We start from the raw sequence: 18732 nt of genomic DNA on the forward strand, positions 1-18732 counted from the left end.
TCTTAGGGCCGTAACAAAGAGAGGTGCGCGCGTGTGATGTCCAGAACAACAACCATGCGTTAACAGCATCAGGTGTCCCCGATCATGCAAACATGCATCAAGTTACCAAACTGCTTTTATTGCTCATCATTTTCTTTTTCTCGCCTGGACCGCTTTTTATTGCTGATTTCAGCGGTTTGGCAAATGTTGTTTCAACCTCCTCACCTCTTGGATCTGTGTGTGGCATGCCGACTGCATCCCTGGCCTTGAAGCGAGCCATTTGCATGGGGGTGGGGGGGTAAGAGCATTGCGCTCGTGTTACTATGCTGCTCCGGACCTGGAAGCAGCTGTCCCTGCGGTTTTCTAATCAGGCTCTTACCTGCTCTGGTGCACGAAATGTTATTCTATCTGGAGACGGAGCAGCGTGGAGCAGCGAGGCTTGCAGCAGGCGCCGTGTGATCTTCGTGCCCTCCAGTGTCTTAAGCAGCCACAATAAAGGGCGCAGCAGCCCCGGCTACAGAGCTGATAAGTCTCGGCAAGGATTGGCTTTGCATAATTATTCTCTCTTTGGTCTGCATAGATAATTTTTAACATAGTTGCACTTGTGAACTCTGCCTGCTGGCAATGTTGGGAGACTTGACCCGATCATCAAAACAGGAATTAATGAAAATTTCAAGTCGCAGAGCTAGTAGTCTCTCTAAAGAGCTAATTTGGGGGACGGCACAAAGGGGAATCTATGAATAAACTTGCAAAAGCTGCCCACTGCTCTTGCAGTTGCCGATAAAAGTCTTCCAGCACCATGTTTTTTCTCTCAGGGTTGCAGAAAGGAGCTAAGAGATAAAGCTACAGATGCTGTGCCTCCTGTTGTTGTTTAAAAAGTGGCTTCTTTGTTTGAGCTGCCCACCCAGCATAGAAACGACAAAGGTTTCTAGGAAGAGCGACAACAAATCGTACATTTGTATTCAAAATCTGTATGTCAGACTGCGCTCTCCCTTGGGTAGGCTGGGCGGTGGATTTTAAAGGTACTCACTGAGTCTTCCATCCATTTGCATCTTCCAGCCCCGCCCTTTTCGCTTGTTCGCATTCACTACTTATCTCTGCCCAACAGCTTCTTAGTTTTGCTTTTGCATGCTACCAAATTTTCTTCCTGCACTTCACCCGTTTTTAAAGCCTGCAACGTAGTAACGTTTCAGAATATGACAAGAACCAGGGAGTTGAAGGGCAGCAGCCGAGGGAAAAGCAATGGCCATGGAATTGGCAATGAAGGCCTGGCAGCCGGGGACGAAGGTACTATTGATTCTGTTGGTTCCTCCAACCACCAAATGTTGGTGCTTTCCCAGTTTTTCCCGTTTGAAAGGTTAAAATCATATGCAGCAATTTGCTTTCTAAGAGTGCCAAGCTGTATTCCAGTCGCCTTATCGCATCATGCAGAAAACATAAAAGACCGCTCTCCTCCTCCTCTCCGTCTTCCCACCCCCATATTTGATCCTGAAAGCCAGACCCTCGACCTTAGGAGAATGTAATGAAAATCAGTGGGCCCTCTATCACTACTGTCAATGTAAATACATTTCCAATATGTCTCCCCTACCACAACCCACATTCTCCCCCGCTTCCCCCCCCCACCCCATGTCCAACTGTATCCACGGAGGGCCGTCACTGAGAGTATTGGATTTGTGCCTGGGCTGCCAAAATGTCAGTGCTTATAGGTTAGAGGCGCCCTCCCTGCTCTCAAAGTGGCAAAGATTTCAGCCTGTCTGTGAAAGAATGCTTCTCCACCCCTTGCTGCATACCCCAGAGGGCCTCCGTAAGCATTCGCTGTTTGCTTCAGTCATCACACTTTTCTCATTAGGAAGATCTACAAGAGATTTCCCCCCTTCTTTATCTCATTCCTCCCTCCCTCTCAATGCCCCGGGGGCGTTCTGTTCCCCCAACCCACCCTGCCTGTGAAATTAAATCCCAATTTAGCCTGGGTAAGTAACAGAATTCTGACTTTATGTTCTAAAGAGATCTAAACTGTTTGAGTCTTAGACTAAGATTTACAGATGAAATTGCTTTTTTCCTTCGGTTGCAGTTCTCTGCTGATCTTGATGGTAGACAGGGAAAATAAAATAGCTTACTAAAAAAAACCTTGTTTAAAAAAAAGTCTATCTTTTTTGAATGGTTTAAAATGACAGGGAAAGGACACAAATTATTAACCAAAAAATAATACTGAGGACACATGTTTTTTTTAGGCATTACATCCTGAGAAGCTGGGATGTTGATTTGTGACAATGGTGTCGATTTTAAACAGCTTTTAAGCACCTTGTGATATAGCTCTTCTTGTTGCTGTTGTGGTTGTTGTTGAAGACTTTCTTTGTAAAACATTATTTCTAAAACTATCTAAAGCTCCTGCATGCATCTTACAGTGCAGTCTTGTATGTGTCTACTGAGACACTTATACATGTCTACTGAGTTCAGTGCAGCTTACATCTGTGTAAGCACTGTAGGATCACACCCTGAGTCTGCTTTCATTCTTCCCTCCCAAGTTTCAAGAAAGCAGTCCTTGTCATCTCTGCTGTTCTGGAGATTTCTGAGGAATGACAAAACCCATGCCTCTAACTTTTGGACAGCTGCTTTTCTTGTGGGTAAAGACTTATTTTAAGTTTTGATATTCTGACTTTCCTTATTCAGAAACCAACATGGATTCCAAAACAGCAGATGCCATAACTCATTGTGTGTATTTAAACAAATCATTCAAGAGCACCTGCCTGCCCCTTTAATACATTGTCTTTAGAACTACTTAGGGCTTAATGACCATTGTAAGGTCATATTTCTGAAGTTTACTAGTTAGAAATAAATGACAAGCATTTGGAGAAGGGGAAGGTTTACACAAAACAGAGACTGGCATGTAACTTAGAAGAATGAATAGCACAGGTATCCCCAAACTGTTTTCCTCCAGATGTGTTGGACTACTGCCTGAGGAGCAAAGGGAGTTGTCAGGCTAGGCAGGGGATGGTGGGAATTGTAGTCTGATACATCTGGTTGGGGAAAGTTGGAGTAGTACCTGTTTGTTTTCATCCATTTTTTTGGCGTAGCACCATCCTCAGTTTGCAAATAACTTGCATGCCTTGAAATTCCTTCTTTATTGGGAAACAGATGTTTAATGCTGTGCAAAGGTCAACGTAATCAGAGTGCAGGAGATAAAGTGGTCATGGCTCACAGACATATGATAGCTCAGAGACATTTTAGGGGTATGTTGGGGTGGGGAGAATGATCATGGTGCTGCTTCAGTTCAGAAAAGTGTGAAGGAGAAGGTTGTGAATGCATGTGTTGTAAAGTATACATTACTAATTAGGGTTAATGAGGATGCAAGAAACTATTTGTTAGTGGGCAATTTTGGAAATTCTGTATTAAAAGTGAACAAAAATTGCTGCCCATAAAGGAGTGAGGATGGAGAGGAGGAATAGTCCATTCCAAAGCTCCATCTTTTGCCTCACCAATATTCAAGTCAAAAGAAAAAAAAAGTGTTATGCAAATTTATTTCCCCAGTTCAGCCAGCTATTCCCCTGAAATATATACCTGTGTTGTTTTCGGAACCTATTATCTGCAAAGATAAATAAGGACTGACTGATTGTGTGAGGCTGCTTAGGCTGAGGACATTTTCTTTCTAAGTTAGCTTAGGCCAAGTGATCTGAGGGATGTGCACTTAAAATACAATGTTGTGGATTTATTTTTCCTCAATGCCCTTTAACCATCTGGTTGTGCCACAGGGAAGGCACAACCTAAGCCTGTTTTTCAGTCCACCCTGATGAGCAGGGCTGGCCTGAGGCAAAGGACAACCTGGTGTTCCTACACTCCTAATTCCATGCACGTACCCTGAACAGGCTGGCGAGTGAAGCTTACTTCAACACTGACAGAATTTTAGCATCCTCTGAGCACCCCACCTGGAAACAGCAGGCCAGGTTAGGAGACACAGGATGGCCTGTGAAACTTACAGCCTCCTGCAGAGTAGAATGACGGGGGGGGGGGGGCAGGTGGAGAAATGGCTGCCCCTCCACATTTGCCACTTGAAGCTGCTGCCTTATTCTGCCTAATAGCAGGCTCCGCCCTGCTGATAGGGAATTCAAATCCAAATTGTAGCCTGTGAGTACAAAACCAGGCAGGGGATTATTCTGAATTAATTATCCAAGAAGATAAGATCACACTGTGTGTGCCAGTGCAGGAGGGAGAATTGCTATGCTGTTCAAGCAGGCCACCCACTGCACTGGGCTGCCCAGAGACAGCTCCCTCGCTGGCCACCTTGTGATCAGATGCTGCCCTGCATACGCCTGTGGTCCAGATTGGCCCCTCTTGTGTTATTTTGAGTCTTAGGTAGCAGTGCCAGTGAGGTGCACCGGTTACAGTGCTGGACTGGGATGCAGGAGATTCAGATTCTTGGCAGTGAAGTCCATGGGGATACTTTGGGCCTGTCAACCTTGCCTGTCAACCTGACTGTCTGTCAACCTGACTGTCAACCTTGCCTACATTGCATGGTTGTTGTGAAGAGTAAATGCAGCTGAGGGGGACCTTGTAAGCTGCCTGCCTTGAATGCCTTGCAAGAGGGGAAAAGGCAGCATACATCGTGTAGGAATAATGTAAGGCTGCAACACAAGGCTGAAGCTGTGCTACTTGAGATTAATTAAGGTAGAATAATAGTAGCTGCTCTTTAGTTTCATTTTCACAGTGCCTCACAGAAAAGGTGGGGGAAACAGTCCTTTCAGGCACTGTTATTGCGATGGCATAAATAGATGTGTTTAAGCTCTCATAATCACGGTGGTACATCATGAGAAGGCAAGATTGCCTGGAGAAGACAAATGTGCTCGGGAAAGTCAAAAGCAGAAGAAGGCCAGCTATGAGATTGATTGCCTCCATAAAGGAAGCCACAACCTTGAGTTTGCAAGAGATGAGCAGGGCTGCCAGGGATAGGACAGGTTGGAGGGTTTCATTCACAGGGTTGCCATAGGTGAGAGACAACCTAACAGTGCACAACAACAACAACCGGATATGGGTTTAAGTGTGGCTGACAACACTGTCTTCTTTGTGTTTTTACAGTGTCATAAGTACAGGGGGCCCAATTGGGGTCTCCCTGCACACTAGAGTTTTAATCTGGTTCAGGAGACCTGCATCTACGCGACAGTAAAAAGGGAGCGAGGAAAAGGGATTCACTTGTTGGATGCACATTTAGTTTAAAGCACTGCCTGTTTGGGCCTTGAGTATGCATGAGCGTAAGGCATGATAAGAGGTTTAGTGCACTGACTAAGTGATCTTGAATGTAAAGACAGGTTTAAGTCAAGGATATTAGGTCCAAAACGGTTATTGAGAGTTTGTAACCTTCAAAACAAGCCAAGGAAGCTTTGTTCTGTGAAGAGGCTGCTTTGTATAGTGGTGTTCAAATTGGTCTTTTTCTGTGGCTGCTTTGCCAGTCAACCTAGTGGCAAACCCCCCCAAGAGCTGAGTGGGGACTTGCATTTCCTTTCGTCACACTGGCTCTTCTTGTGCCGGAGTTAGACAAAAGTGGCCAAAAATGGGTGCTCTTTCTGCTCCTAATCCCAAGGACAGACCCTGGTGGAACTGATGGCTGACCCTTCTTAAACCTGGGTACAGTGATTCCCTATTGCATTTTTATTTCTTCGGTGCATCTCTGTCTTTTCCTCCTGCCTTTGATCTGCCCATATGTAACCCTGAGAGCCACATTCAAAAATGACAAGGCAGTGACACATGCACACTCAGCATTCAGTGACCCATGCGCATGCACACATGGACATTCAGCTACCATGTTTAATATGCAACTCCTGCTTAGGGATTTGTGTCTCCTGTGAACTTAAGTAAGGGCTAAGGCACATTTGCATAACCCCCGGTCTGTTGTTTAACCCACACTCATTTTTTTGCATGGCACAAGAACCCCCAAGTACAGGCTTGTATATGCCTATGGATTTGCATAAGCCAAAGCAGGTCATGTTTTGACAGCCAAATATACTGTATGAAATAATAGTGGAATGAGAGCTTAGCCACCACTACTAAGATGGACCACCTGTTGGAATGATAAATGGTTTGCTAGATCTGGCCTCAGAGATAATAAGGCAGAATCCCAGCAAAGGTAGCTTTGCCCACATGCCTCTAGCCAAGCAAGTATTTGGACTAGCAGTAGGGCCAGCACCCAGAGCTGGCATGGTTGGGTGCCAGCTGGGGCTAAGAGTAGTACTTTTTGTACTTTGCAACCACATCCCTTTAATTCCCATAAGGCATTCTAGCAGTGGAATCCTGGGGAAGGGAAAAACTCAGCCCAGTTGTAGTAAGAGTTCCTTTTTGCTGAATGATTGTTTACTGGAGTTGGATCTTTCTGAGGACATACTAATTTCTGATCACTCATCCCAATTCCATCCAACACCTTTGTCTCTAAATTATCAAACTTTTGTGTTAGTGGAAGAAATCAAAGAAGGAACGTTCAAACTACCAGTACTGCAATCTGAAATAAGCATTAAGCTGCTGATTTACATAATTAAGACATTCTCTGCTGCAAAATGTCTTAGATTGGATTAGATTGGTTTTCTCTGCGCATGTGCGCACACACACACACACACACACACACACCCCCCCAAAGGCTAGACAAATTCAGGGAGGACTAAGATCTGTCAAGAGTCATAATAGCTAGTTGGAGCTTCCATGTTGAGAGATAGCATCAATGGATTTAGACAACACAATAACACACAGTCAAGGATTAAGTATGGATTGAGTGTATGTTTTCACTTAACCCCCATGTGTTGTTCAACAGTGTGTTATTGTGTTGTCCAAACCAAGCTGCACTAACAAGCCATGGCTTTTTAATCGTGAATAACCCATGAAGAGAACAAATGGTTTATTGTTGGGTTGTGAACTGTATATCATGGATTGTTATCTTGGCTGGGTTCAGACAATACAACATCCCACCTTTCAGTAAAAAGCCCTAGTTCAACCACAGCCCATCTCAACCCATACTTGTGTGTGGGTTGTCATGCTGTCTGAATGCAGTCTATGTCTTTAAGTTCCATATGCTGGGGCTAAACAATAGAAGAACAGTATAACCTTCATGCTGTAATATTCCTTTTAGAAGCCTCTGACTAGCCACTGCTAGAATGCTATGTCTAATGGCCCTTTGGACCATTGTCAGAAGACCCTGCTTCTGTTATTAGCTTTGGCCCAAGGCTCATCAGCAGATGGTATCCCATCTGGCTGGGGAAAGTAGTACCTTCCATGGCTTAGGAGGTGAGATGTATGGCTTGACTGCACCCAGCTTTCATTACAGGAAAGGCAGGTGGATGTGTGTGTGGTGGGGAGGGGGGAATGTGAACTGCATGTACAAATAAAAGCATGGTGTCTCAAATCCATCAGGTCCTGGAACTTCCTGGTAGTAGAATAGGCAAGCGGGATGCAAAAATAAGGGGGTCCCATCAAAATGAGATCTCCTGTGGCCTGAGGAGTTGCCACTGGGTTCTGTCATGGTCTATCATTCTAAGCCTTTTAGGAAGATACTAAAGACCTACTGGTTTTATTCAGCTTTCTCTTGATCATATTGGAATGTTTTGGTTTATAGCTGGAACTGTATTAATTTTAATACTGCCTAGCCCAGTTATTTTATTATATCTGCTGCTGTTATGGATATTGGCTATATTGTCATTGTATGGGATTTTATTATTGTATACTGCCTTTGTGGTGCTCCACCCTGAAAGGCAGCCTAGAAATATTTTAAATAAAACTGAATGAATGAATGAATGAATGAATGAAACATTTTGATTGGATCTTGGTCTATTTCTGAGCATAATCTTATTTTTATAAGATTTATCTGATTTCTGATTTATCTTATCAGAAGTGATTATATAGTTAACTGCAAGAGGGTTTCTTGGTGGTGGCAATGTGTTTCTGGAAAAAATACCCATGAAAACTGGGTATTTAGTGGGCACCCAGAACTGTTTCTGACTGAGACAGGGAGTTCCACAGAAGGGAATTCCCATACTGAAGGCTCTTCTATGGCTACTAACTGTTGCCAGGCCTCAAATCCCTGCAGAACCACTACAAACATCCCATCTGATGACCTCCGTGACTGGACAGATTAATAAAGGGCTGTATAAGGTACCTGTTGTGTTTTACAGGACAAAGATTATGCTGTTAATTTATATTATTTATTGAAGTTTATTATGGATGTGAGACGCCCCAAGGCTTCGGCGAATGGGGCGGCATAGAAGTCTCCTAAACAAACAAATAAATAAATATATTCTAGAAAACATTTTAAAATGTCAAAGCATCCCTTTAAATGGGTAACATCTGGCAAATTGAGGTAGATGTGACCCTAGTAGTGACTAAGGAAAGAAGCCAGCTGAAAAATGAATTCACGGTTGGAATACCAAGAAAAGAAGCCTGCCAGGCCATGCTGACATGACTTTTATTTCAGCAAAAAGAATAGGATTATATGTTTTGTAATCAGCAAAGAGTCACAGGCGTCCTTAAGACCACGGAGACATGTTCTTGTTCTCAAAAGGGAAAAAAGGCCTTTGAGAGTGTGAATCACTGACTTGGATTTTTGCGGTGTAGGCCTGGGGATGATTAAATGCTCTGTCTGCAGGAAATTACCAGGAGGAGAGTTCAGCGTTTCCCGAATGAGCCTCGGCTGCCTCACAGCCTTCTGCTGTATTACAAGAAAGCTCTGTTATTCGGCAATCCCTCCGTGCTCGGCTGGCTATAGATGGACCGGGCCTTCCTTGGCTGTTTGAGGCTGCAAGCATGATTCCATAACTTTTTGCAACAACTTTCTCATTTTCCTCTAATGACCGTTATCAAGGGATCGAGCAGTTTCCTTAAATAGCTGCCTGATGGAGCTGTATTTCCTAAATGAGCTTATTTTGTTGGCAGATGTGAAGGAAGGCACTCCCTCTAAATGTCTTGCTCTTTGAATGTTTCTCTTTTGTTTTATTCCCACCCCCTTTTCTTGAGAAGGTGACCTCCTCCTCACTCAAGTAACCAGGAGCAATTTAAAGGGCTTCCATTTTACCCTGGCGAACACACAGGGGGTTCTGTGTAGTGTGTTTATAGTATTTGCATTAGGAGAGTGTTGGGAAGTGAAGGGAATAATGCTGGTATTGTTAAGGAGTCTCTCTGCTACCAGTGGCTGTATCATTAAGGGAATGAAAAGGAGAGAGCACTTCAATAGAACACAGTGAAGAGAAGCAGGTTTATTTATCAAGTATTTATTACATTTATGTCCTGCCTTTCCCCCCCGCAAGGAACTCAAGGTGGCTTACAAAGATCCTCCCCTTCCTTCTCCTCTCTATTTTTATCCTCAGAACAACCATGGGAAGTGGTGATGGCCACCAGGCTGAATGGCTTTAAAGGTGGATTGGACAGTTTCATGGAGGAGAAGGCTGTTGGTGGCTAAGCTATGTGCTCCGTCCTTCACCAGAGGCGGCATGCCTGCATACACCAGTTGCCACCGAGCTTGGGCAGGAGGAGGTCTTGCCTCCATCCTGCTTGAGGGATCCTGTGGGCAGCTGGTTTGCCACAGACTGCTGGACTAGATGGACCTTTGGTCTGATCTTGCATGGCTGTTCTTATGTTCTAACCCTGTGAAATAGGTTAGACTGAAAGATAGCCACTGATCCAAAGTCACCCAATGAGCTTCATGGCCAAGTGAGGACTAGAACCCAGTTCTCTTAAATCCCAGTTCAGTGTTCTAACTGCTGTACCATAATGGCCCTTGACTATTGGATTGGTCATGCATTTCCCAGTGCTGCTGACCACAATGGCATCACTCCATGAGTGTGCTTTTTTTAATCAGCCAGGGGTGGTTTCCATTTATGCCATGTAATGGAAAACCGCTCGGCCCATGGAAATACAACTTAGCCAGTCCTCTGTGCCTGGGTCTAGTGCAAGATGCTCCAGAGTCAGCACTGGCAGAGTTCATCTTCAAGAATCCTCCATGCTGGCTCCCTGTAATACTGCCCTTGGTAATACTGATTTTAATTTGGAAAAGGCCCTGAGCACTTTTGAGGCATTGAGGGAAGACTATGGCTGGGTTTACACACAAAAACAACACAGAGTATGGGTTGCCATTGAATTGTGGGTTGTTAACTATAGTCAGCTAAGGAAGAGAACCCATGGTTTGCTGTTGGGGTGGTGGTGGTAAAACCTCGGTGCAGGGTTCACAGCTAATGACAAACTACAATTCAGTGACAATCTGTATTCACTCCAAATCCAGCTCACATTCAACCCATATTCCTGGTTGTTGTTATGTGCAAATGAGATCTCCTAAAGTGAAGTAAGTGTTCTGGTGGTAGGCGTGAGACTGGGAGACTTGGGCCATCAAGGGGGTGGCCCAAGGGGGTCCTTAACTCTTCCTGCAGCCATCCATTTTTCGCTACAGTTCCCACCTGTCCTTAGATGGAACACAGTAGCCCTCCTTTCAGGCTTCCCCCCACCGTTCAATCAATATGTGGAGTGAAGTGGGCTCACTAGTGTGCTCATAGGGCTTGTATGCACAATTGAGGATCTTTCATGGTTCCCTGTCATGTGTACAACTGTGTTTGTGTAGGGCCCATTCTCACCTTTGGCCCAAAGTTGTGGGATTCAGGCATGCACCTGCATGCAGGTGGGAAGAGCAAAGGTAGCAGGTCAGACACTGTTCCTCCCACCCCCCAATAATGCATTCACTGTAACATGGAAAACACATTGGCTATAGAAACTCAAGACTTGACTCAAATTTTCATTTCTTGCAATGACTTGAAACTCGACTTGGATTTGAAAGTAAGGAATTAAGACTTGACTTGAGACTTGGGGTAAAGAACAAAGATACCACTGGTGTATTGTCCCTATCACCATGTCTGGGATAATGGACCTTTGTCCTGTGGACTGCTGCAAGTTGAGGAGATGTCTTGAGCAAGTTGGCTGATGTCTTCCCAGTTCTACCACTGAGCTATGGTCCCGCCTGAAAGCCATTGGTAATTCTGTGTGGGCATGACGGAAATTGTAGCCTGACACTTCTGGAGGGACCCCAGGTTAAAGGATGCTGCTCTGTTATAATGCTAGAGTAACCTTGGGTAACTAGGTCTCATTGCTAAATAAGGTGAGACAAAATTTGGAGAAGGAGCAGCAGAAAGCAAAAAGGGAATTGTTATGTTTTATTTTTTACACAGTTACTTCTCTCTAAACCATCTGCTAGGCCCAAAGTCCTTAAAAGTGAAAGGCTGGCTGTGCTTACCTCCATCTGGTTTTGTAGAACTTTACTCCAGAAGATCCCCTCTCCCTCTCAGGCAAGACAAGGGTGCCAATGCTTCGTATTCTTTTTGTATCCTCTAGAAACAATCTGGAGAGGCCTCAAGCTCTGGGCCTCTTCCTCAGCCTTGCATAATGAAACCAGCAAGTTCCTTTCAGAACGCAAAGCTAAGCGTGCCCCTCTGGGACTCCCCAGATCTCATCTTCAAGTGCAGACATGCAGGTCCTGGGGTGCCCTGGCACTTTGCTCCATTCCCACCCCTCTGTGTGCATGTTAGCCGCAAAGATGGTCACATCTGGTCCCAGGTAACTTTATTTACTTGTGGGGATTGGGGGACGGGACGAGACACAAAGCACAGTTAGGTCTTGGTCCTGAATACAGGCAAACTTTGTCATTCTTTATTTTTGTGGAAATCAAAACGAAAGTATAACAACCTGCACTGCAAGCCCTTTTCACAGCCCTCAGTTTAGAGATGTCATAATTACCATGAAATCAAACATTAAAAAGTCCTTCATCTCATTGCCCGTAAGTCTGGAATCTAGAGTTTTCCTTGGCAGCCCTACTCAGGCCTTCGTACTGTGTAGAAGCCACACTCCAGGAGGGCAAGTGCCCCTTCTGCTCTCACTCGGGGTTGAAAAAAGGGAGCCTTTGAGTTCTTAATGGCCTGGAGAGTTCCCACAGATGTAGGAGGTTCTCCTCTTCGTGAAGCCACCTTCCATGCATGCAGCGTGACAGGAGTGACAGTGGAGGAGTTGGGGCTGTCGTGACACTCCACGTAGTTCAATAATATGCCTAGAGAACCTCCCCGTCGGGCCATCTGCAGTAGCAACCCCCTCATCAACTTGTAAAGCATGTCCTGAAACAGGAGCAAGGCTCATGTAGGACCTTGCGTGATCTTCCCTTTGTTACTGAATATGGTATCAGCTAGAGCAAATGTGTAAGGAATCTGGGTTGGGGTTAGGAAGCTGTCCAATTTCCTCGGCTCGGCTCCCTGGACTCCAGCCCACTTTTACTCTGCCCTAAGTCTGTGTGGGTGTCCAGCAGGAAGTGAGTCCAACTGTTGTGCAGTTACAAGGAGTGATACCGATTTGCATACATGCAGCCTGCCGCTCTGCACACCTGCTGTGCAAGCAGAGTTCCTCCACCAGCTGCCCACACACCTGCTGTACAGGCCAAGTCCGCTCCTGCACACACTGTTATCAGGTTTTGTGTACTTTGTGCAAGAATTCAGTGCAAAGAAGGGGCCCAAATAGCATTCCTGAGAATTTGTGGACTTGATTGTGGCTCCACTTACTTCCCAGGCCAGGGTTGAGTATTAGAAAGAATTCCAGCGAGTGCAAGAGATTCCAGGTGGATCTTTGCATCACTAGCTTGCCTGAGTAAGTGGTCTTGCAGAGGACAATGTATCTAATATACAAGGATAACCTTTTAATCACTTACAAGAGCTGAGCAGGGCTGTCAAGGACAAGATATTTCGGAAGGCATCCCCTCATAGCCTTATTCTCTTCAATAAGACTTCCCACAGGACCTTGGCTATTGCTTATTGAAGGGATTTTTACCCCACCCTTCATCAATGGTCCCCTGGTGTTTATAATAAGCAGAATAATCTGGATGCCCATAGCCCTCCTGAGAACTTCCAGGATGATGGGCATCCTGTGCAGGACAGGAGCACACAGAGGCCTCAGATCTCTTCAGAAGGGTAGAGTTGGAAGGGGCCACGAAGGCCATTGGGTGCAGCACCCTGCCCAGTGCAGGATTTCAAGTTTGGCCATCTCTCTCAGATGGCTGTCCAACTGCCTCTTGAATGCCTCTGGTGTGGGAGAGCCCATGACCTCCCTAGGTCATTGGTTCCATTGTCAGGAAGTTCTTCCTGATGTTCAGCTGCAGTCTGGCTTCCGATAACTTGGTCACTTCCACATTCACTTCCACATTCCTCCTGCCCCGAAGAGCACTTAGATGTTGGCTGTCTAAATGCAGCACTGCAGAGAGGGAGGCAAGGGAGGTGAAACACTTCTTAGGATACTTCATATTGTGGCAGCCCAGCCTCCATCCCTCCCCACGTCTTGCCCACAAAACCCCTTCTTTGCAGGTGTTTACAACCTCAGAGTAGTAGCTTGCTGTGCTTAAATTTCTACGGCAAAGCAGATCATAACTTGTTGTCTGGGTCAGAGACTTCTAAGTCTACCTAACATGTTCTGAGATTCTAAGAAGAAGAATAGGATGCTATGGAATCAAAGAAACAAGCAAGAGCTGGATCTGTTTCTCATGGAGATGAGCACATGGAGCCATGGTAGCTGTCTTCAGATAGCTGGAGCACTGCAACGCAGAGAGCAGGGCAGAGCTGTTTTGCGGGTGATCCTGAGGGCAGGGCTGCAGCAAGGGGGTGGAAGCTGATTCATCACCAACTGGTGGTCTCTAGGACTGATCAGAGCGCAAACTTGCCAGGGATTTTGTTTCTGGTCATTTGGCCACCACTTTTGCCTTTTACCCTGCCCACCACTGGAATATGACTCCCAAGAACTTCTCTGAAATTGAAGTTGGCCTTCAGGATAAAAGAGACTCAACACTCTTGCTGTTGATATGTACAAGACCCCTGCACTGAACCAGGGTTTGGACTGAATGATCTCCAGGATCCCTTCCCAGTCTAGAACCTCAACAGGTTCTCTGCTTGAAGCAACATATGGGGTGATCTCCACCCTAACTTTTGGGGTGACTTCTCTCATACTGAGGTAGTGCAAAAACCCAGAATGAGAAGGAAGTGAAATGTCACTACAGATACAACCCAGTTACATTGTTGAATTGGTGCAGCTGTTCCTTTTGTCTCCCAAACAATACTTTTCCTTGCAAGCTCCCTCCCGCCATTATTAAACCTGCTCAGCTTCACCATAGTTTGGGGCATTGTTTGCCTCGCATATGTTTGAAATGAGTTGTCATATGCAAGTCATGAGTGTGACTGCATGGGGCTCTCTCTTTTCTGGGGCCAGGCAGAAATGGCAGAAAAGGGAGAACAGTTGCAAAGGGGCAGGGGAAGATGAGTCATTATGTCTAGATGCTTTAAAGTAGTTTCCTAAGATTTTTTAAAATCTTGTATATATTGCACAGTGAGAAATGTTGAAGAACTGAGTAATGCTGTCAAGGGCAGTACATTTTGGGTGACACTCAGAGTTCCTTAAGTAGAGAGAAGATGGACTCGTGGTGGTGGGGCAGTGGCATCAAGACTGTCTTGCTCTGAAAGAGCCCACATGCAGAAGAGAAGGAGATGAACCTAACTTCTATCATGCATGGTTCATGTATATTCACTCATTATCTCCTTACCTGGTACTGAGGCCAACTATTACCAAAGGCATTCCTGAGCAGGTACTCATGGTAAGCCTGTATCGAATAAAAACAGAATGCCGTGTAAAGCCATCATTCATAGCCCATAAATAATTAGAATCAAAGCATTATGGGATAGCAGGGGTATTCTGGGGCTCATTCCAAGCTTTCTGAGTGAACATATTTTTCCACTACTTAACTGTGTGACTGGGGCTTCAATTACCCTAACAACTTTCCTTGCTCACTGAAAGTACAATGAAAACAATAATGAACACAATCCAATAAATGGTTAATGTATTGATGTTTCCTTGAGAAAGACCTGATAAGATTGAGTGGTGACTATACTAAGTCACTTCCCCTCAACTCCATATTTTTGTGGGACTTTGCACAAAAATGCACCTGTGTCAAAACTACTCACACTTCAGACTATGGTAGATTGATATAGAATGAAACTTAGAGCTAATATATCAAGAAAACGCACGCACACACGGACTTCCTGCTAAAATTATTTCTCTTCTGCACCTGGCAGACTAAACTCTGTACAACAAAAAGCTAAATTCTGAGGGCCACCCATTTCTACTGGTTGCAAAGAGAACATATTAACCTTCTGGATGTATTAGCCAAAGCATTTTTTACTGGGAATGGAGCAAACATGCTGTCTACCTCATAGAAGGCTTTGATACCGCTTTTTGGAAACTGCTGTCAAAGAAAGATGAATTGTGGCTTTAACAGAAGCAAAAGAGAACAGTTTAGCACCATACTCCACCATCACTAGCCCTGGATCTATTACTAGACAGTAAGATACTCCACTCCTCGTGGCAGTAGACCCATTGGAGTATATTAGTCATAAATTGGACAGTTGTAAACTGCCCAGAGAGCTTTGGTTGTGGGATGGAATAGAAATGAAAATAATAATGTAGATGGAACTGGGTCTAAGACTTCAGATTGCAGGTGAATGACTAAATATTTAAAATGTCTCCCCAACACACACACTATCTTTCCCCTACTCCCTGAATTTACAAGACTAGCATCAGATAGGAAACTAGCCTAATCTTACTCTCACTGCCTTAATTCTGAATATTTGGCTTAATTATTCACCACTGTTCTTCCTCGGAGGGGCATTTTTGGGGGTCTGGGGCAAGAATACCCTCTGAAGATTGACTCGGTCTTGGAGGCAGGAGAAATACAAGATGGTTGAAGGATGTTTTCATCCCCTACTGCCACCACTTTCTTGTACAAAGACAGACAGACAGGACGCCTCATCAAGCGGCAGCTGGACATAGCATCGTTTCTAGCAGTGTCTTGTCCCTTGTGAATGCTGCAGACATTCTAGAGGGGACCAGATTGGAGAAAGCAGCTCTGAGGCCTAAGGAACTTCCAGAGTAAAAATGTTTATTTGTGTATTACTTAGACAAAAAAGTCATGGGGTCTTCCTAAAGTGAAATGTTTGACCTCTCTAATATGCATTGGGTTTTCCTCATGGGATGTGCCTCTTCCTTCTTTAGGATTTTTGCTTGTCTTACCAGTGCTATTGCATGAAGACAAGGAAAAAGAAAAAATTCATGTATAAGCAATAAATAGAATTCTAACAGTGGCAGAACTTTGTCAGTTGCCTGGGGACCCGCAAAAACTGAAGCTCAGTCTTAGAAAAATTATGTTATATCATCTTAGTTACTAATGAAAATATCACTGTGCCAGGTACACTCAGAATTTATTTATTTATTCTTTGATTTATAGCCTGCCTTTTTCCTACAAAGGGCTCAAGGGAGCTTCCATCATTCTCCTCCTCCATCTTATCCCCACAACAATGACCCTGTGAGGTAGGTTGGGCTGAGAGTCTGTGACTGGCCCAATGTCACCCAGTTGGCTCCATGGCTGAGCAGGGAGTAGAACCCAGATCGTCTGAGTCCCAGTCCCATGCTCTTAACCACTGGCTCTCTCTCATTCTGAATGAGTGCCATAAAAATTCACTTCAAAATAGCATGAATGAAGCAAGCACAAATAATCAAGGTAGCATGGAGTGTTAATAATAATGGTTACCTTTCAAGAAAGGGTAGGCCTAGGAAAACAATTGTGGAAATACCCAGGATAAATACTGAGTGGAGAAAAAGCTAGATTGTATTTCTTGCTATATGCATATCGTCAGCACCTAACACAGCAAGGTGTTTGCCTACACAAGTACCTGTGCTTGCAAATGCATTCCAGATGTTTGGCTTAATATCTCTTCTTGCGCTTTAGCACATGCTTATGATGATCGCTTTGCATTTATATCCTGCCTTTTTCCCTCTCCCAAGGAGCCCAAGGGGGCTTGCACAGGTCACTCCGGAATGAGTTGCCACTTGCTCTGGTGCAGAGCGGCAGTGCTGGGTGACAACCATTACAAAAGGGGCCCCACTGATGCCATGGGATCTCACCAATGCACTATGCCTTGATGGGAAGGATGCACAAAGAGTTCTTGCAGACTCCACATGTACCTCATCATCCATGGAATGTGTTTGGCATGAATGAGTTATGGAATAAATAAAAGATCTGGTGCTCGTTGTGAAACATAGGAAGCTGCATTATATCAGATTTCTCCATACAGGCCAGTGCTACCTACTCTGGCTGGTAATTGCTCTCCAAAGTATTGGACAGAGATCCTTCCCTTCACCCCTGCCTGATCCCTTTAACCTTTTGCATGGAAAGCATGCCCAGCCTAGCGGAAACTGGTGACTTCTCTGCCAGTGGGGCTCCTCATCCACTGCAACTTTTACTTTGAGCTGTATAGGAACTCTCCCTGGCGTTCCAGCATGATGAACCTCTTTCAAGGAAGGCAGTCAGAACCATGAATAGCTCCTAGAAGGAAAAGGTGCAATTGATTGGGAGCCCTGCTGTCCTGGGAGTCACTAGTCGCCCCTTGTGCTTCACCGCATATTTATTTGTGGATGGAGAAATCCTATTTGTGGCTGTGCTTTCTTCACAAGCTGTGATCCTGCATGGAAAAGCCCTTCAAGCAACAGACTTCCGCACAGAACTGAGCCTTCCAAATGTCTAATTAATTGGCACACAGTTTTCCAGCAGTGCATGGAAAAAGCATCTCTGTGCTCCCATTAATGCTAATGAAAATTGCAAGGCTCATTCTTCACATACTGCACCCTAAAGGCTTCCCGTGAGACATCAACTTGTGTTGTGTCATGTTTTGTCATTTCTTGTAAACCAGCAACTACGTAACACAATGCTGAACAGGGTTTGATTAACATGCCTCCCCCTCCACTGTTTCCTAACCTTCCTGTGGAAAATCAACAGTGACAGCGGCTGGTAGGAGCTCTTCTTCCCCTGAGGTGACCAGGATTTCTGGGAAGGAGAGCTCCCCCATATATTTTAGTGAAGAAGCAGCAGGTGAAAGTTCGCACAGCCCCAAATTGCAGCTTGCCACTCTAAAAAATAATTCTCATACTGCAAACTTAGTATGAAGTGGCAATATTTATTCTTAGCCTTTTGCAGAAATTTCAAGTGCCAAAGTGTCTTCTCCATAGAACTGTTCTGTAGAGCCTGGGGTGTGCCTGAGGTGGCAGAATGGACGGTGTCACTACAGGGAAAGTCAGGGAAATTGTTTTGGATGGAGTCGCTGGGGGAGAGTTGCCCAATTTAAAAACCTAACAGGCTGGATGCAGTTTTGGCCATGTGCGACTCAGCTGGTGGGTGAGGACCTCCTCGCTTCTTCCTCCCATTACTCCTGAAGATGCTACCCATATGAGGGTTGAGAGACCCCATTATGTGAGCTTTGGTGTGGGGAACATCCCTAAACCGGGTGGAAGTGGCTTTTCTTCTGTCCAACCAGTCCTAGATCCAACCCATTACAGCAACACTAGCACAGCAAGGAAAGACTTGAGCTAGATCACTTTTTCCCAGTGGTGTGCTACATGTTTCTGGTATGTTTAACTTGCAGGGACTTCTTCTTATTTATTTTACAAAGAGGGACTATCCCAGAATAGTTTGTTCCACCTGCCACCTGAAATAGTATAGTTCATTATTCTGTTCCTGCATTCTGCAGTAATATGCCGCAGGTGTGTGGAATGGCACAGGAGGGTCCCGGGGCTGCATGTCTTAGGGGATTGTGTTTGTATGGTTCTCTGCAGTACACTGCTGGAGTGGCACTTGTAAATGTGGTCCTCTGTTGTTTCAGATACTCCTTTAGCATT

At 45.0% G+C, this 18732-nt stretch overlaps 1 protein-coding gene and 1 long non-coding RNA gene across 7 annotated transcripts in view; one reads left to right on the forward strand and one right to left on the reverse strand.

The window, feature by feature from the left end:
- LOC123034489 overlaps nucleotides 1-928 on the reverse strand; it is a 42682-nt gene extending 41754 nt beyond the window's left edge. For all 6 annotated transcript variants that reach the window (XR_006416774.1, XR_006416775.1, XR_006416772.1 and 3 more), the window contains exon 1: nucleotides 359-928. This is a non-coding gene — a long non-coding RNA (uncharacterized LOC123034489). The remainder of the gene's footprint in view (nucleotides 1-358) is intronic.
- A 215-nt stretch (nucleotides 929-1143) lies between these two features.
- Nucleotides 1144-18732, forward strand: part of PRICKLE2 (prickle planar cell polarity protein 2) — a 171408-nt gene continuing 153819 nt past the window's right edge. The window contains exon 1 of the mRNA XM_044451864.1: nucleotides 1144-1266. The gene's annotated coding sequence lies outside the window, so the exon portion shown is untranslated. The remainder of the gene's footprint in view (nucleotides 1267-18732) is intronic.

Source organism: Varanus komodoensis, unplaced genomic scaffold, assembly GCF_004798865.1.
Source record: "Varanus komodoensis strain SLA01 unplaced genomic scaffold, ASM479886v1 scaffold6_4, whole genome shotgun sequence".
Taxonomy (NCBI): domain Eukaryota; kingdom Metazoa; phylum Chordata; class Lepidosauria; order Squamata; family Varanidae; genus Varanus; species Varanus komodoensis.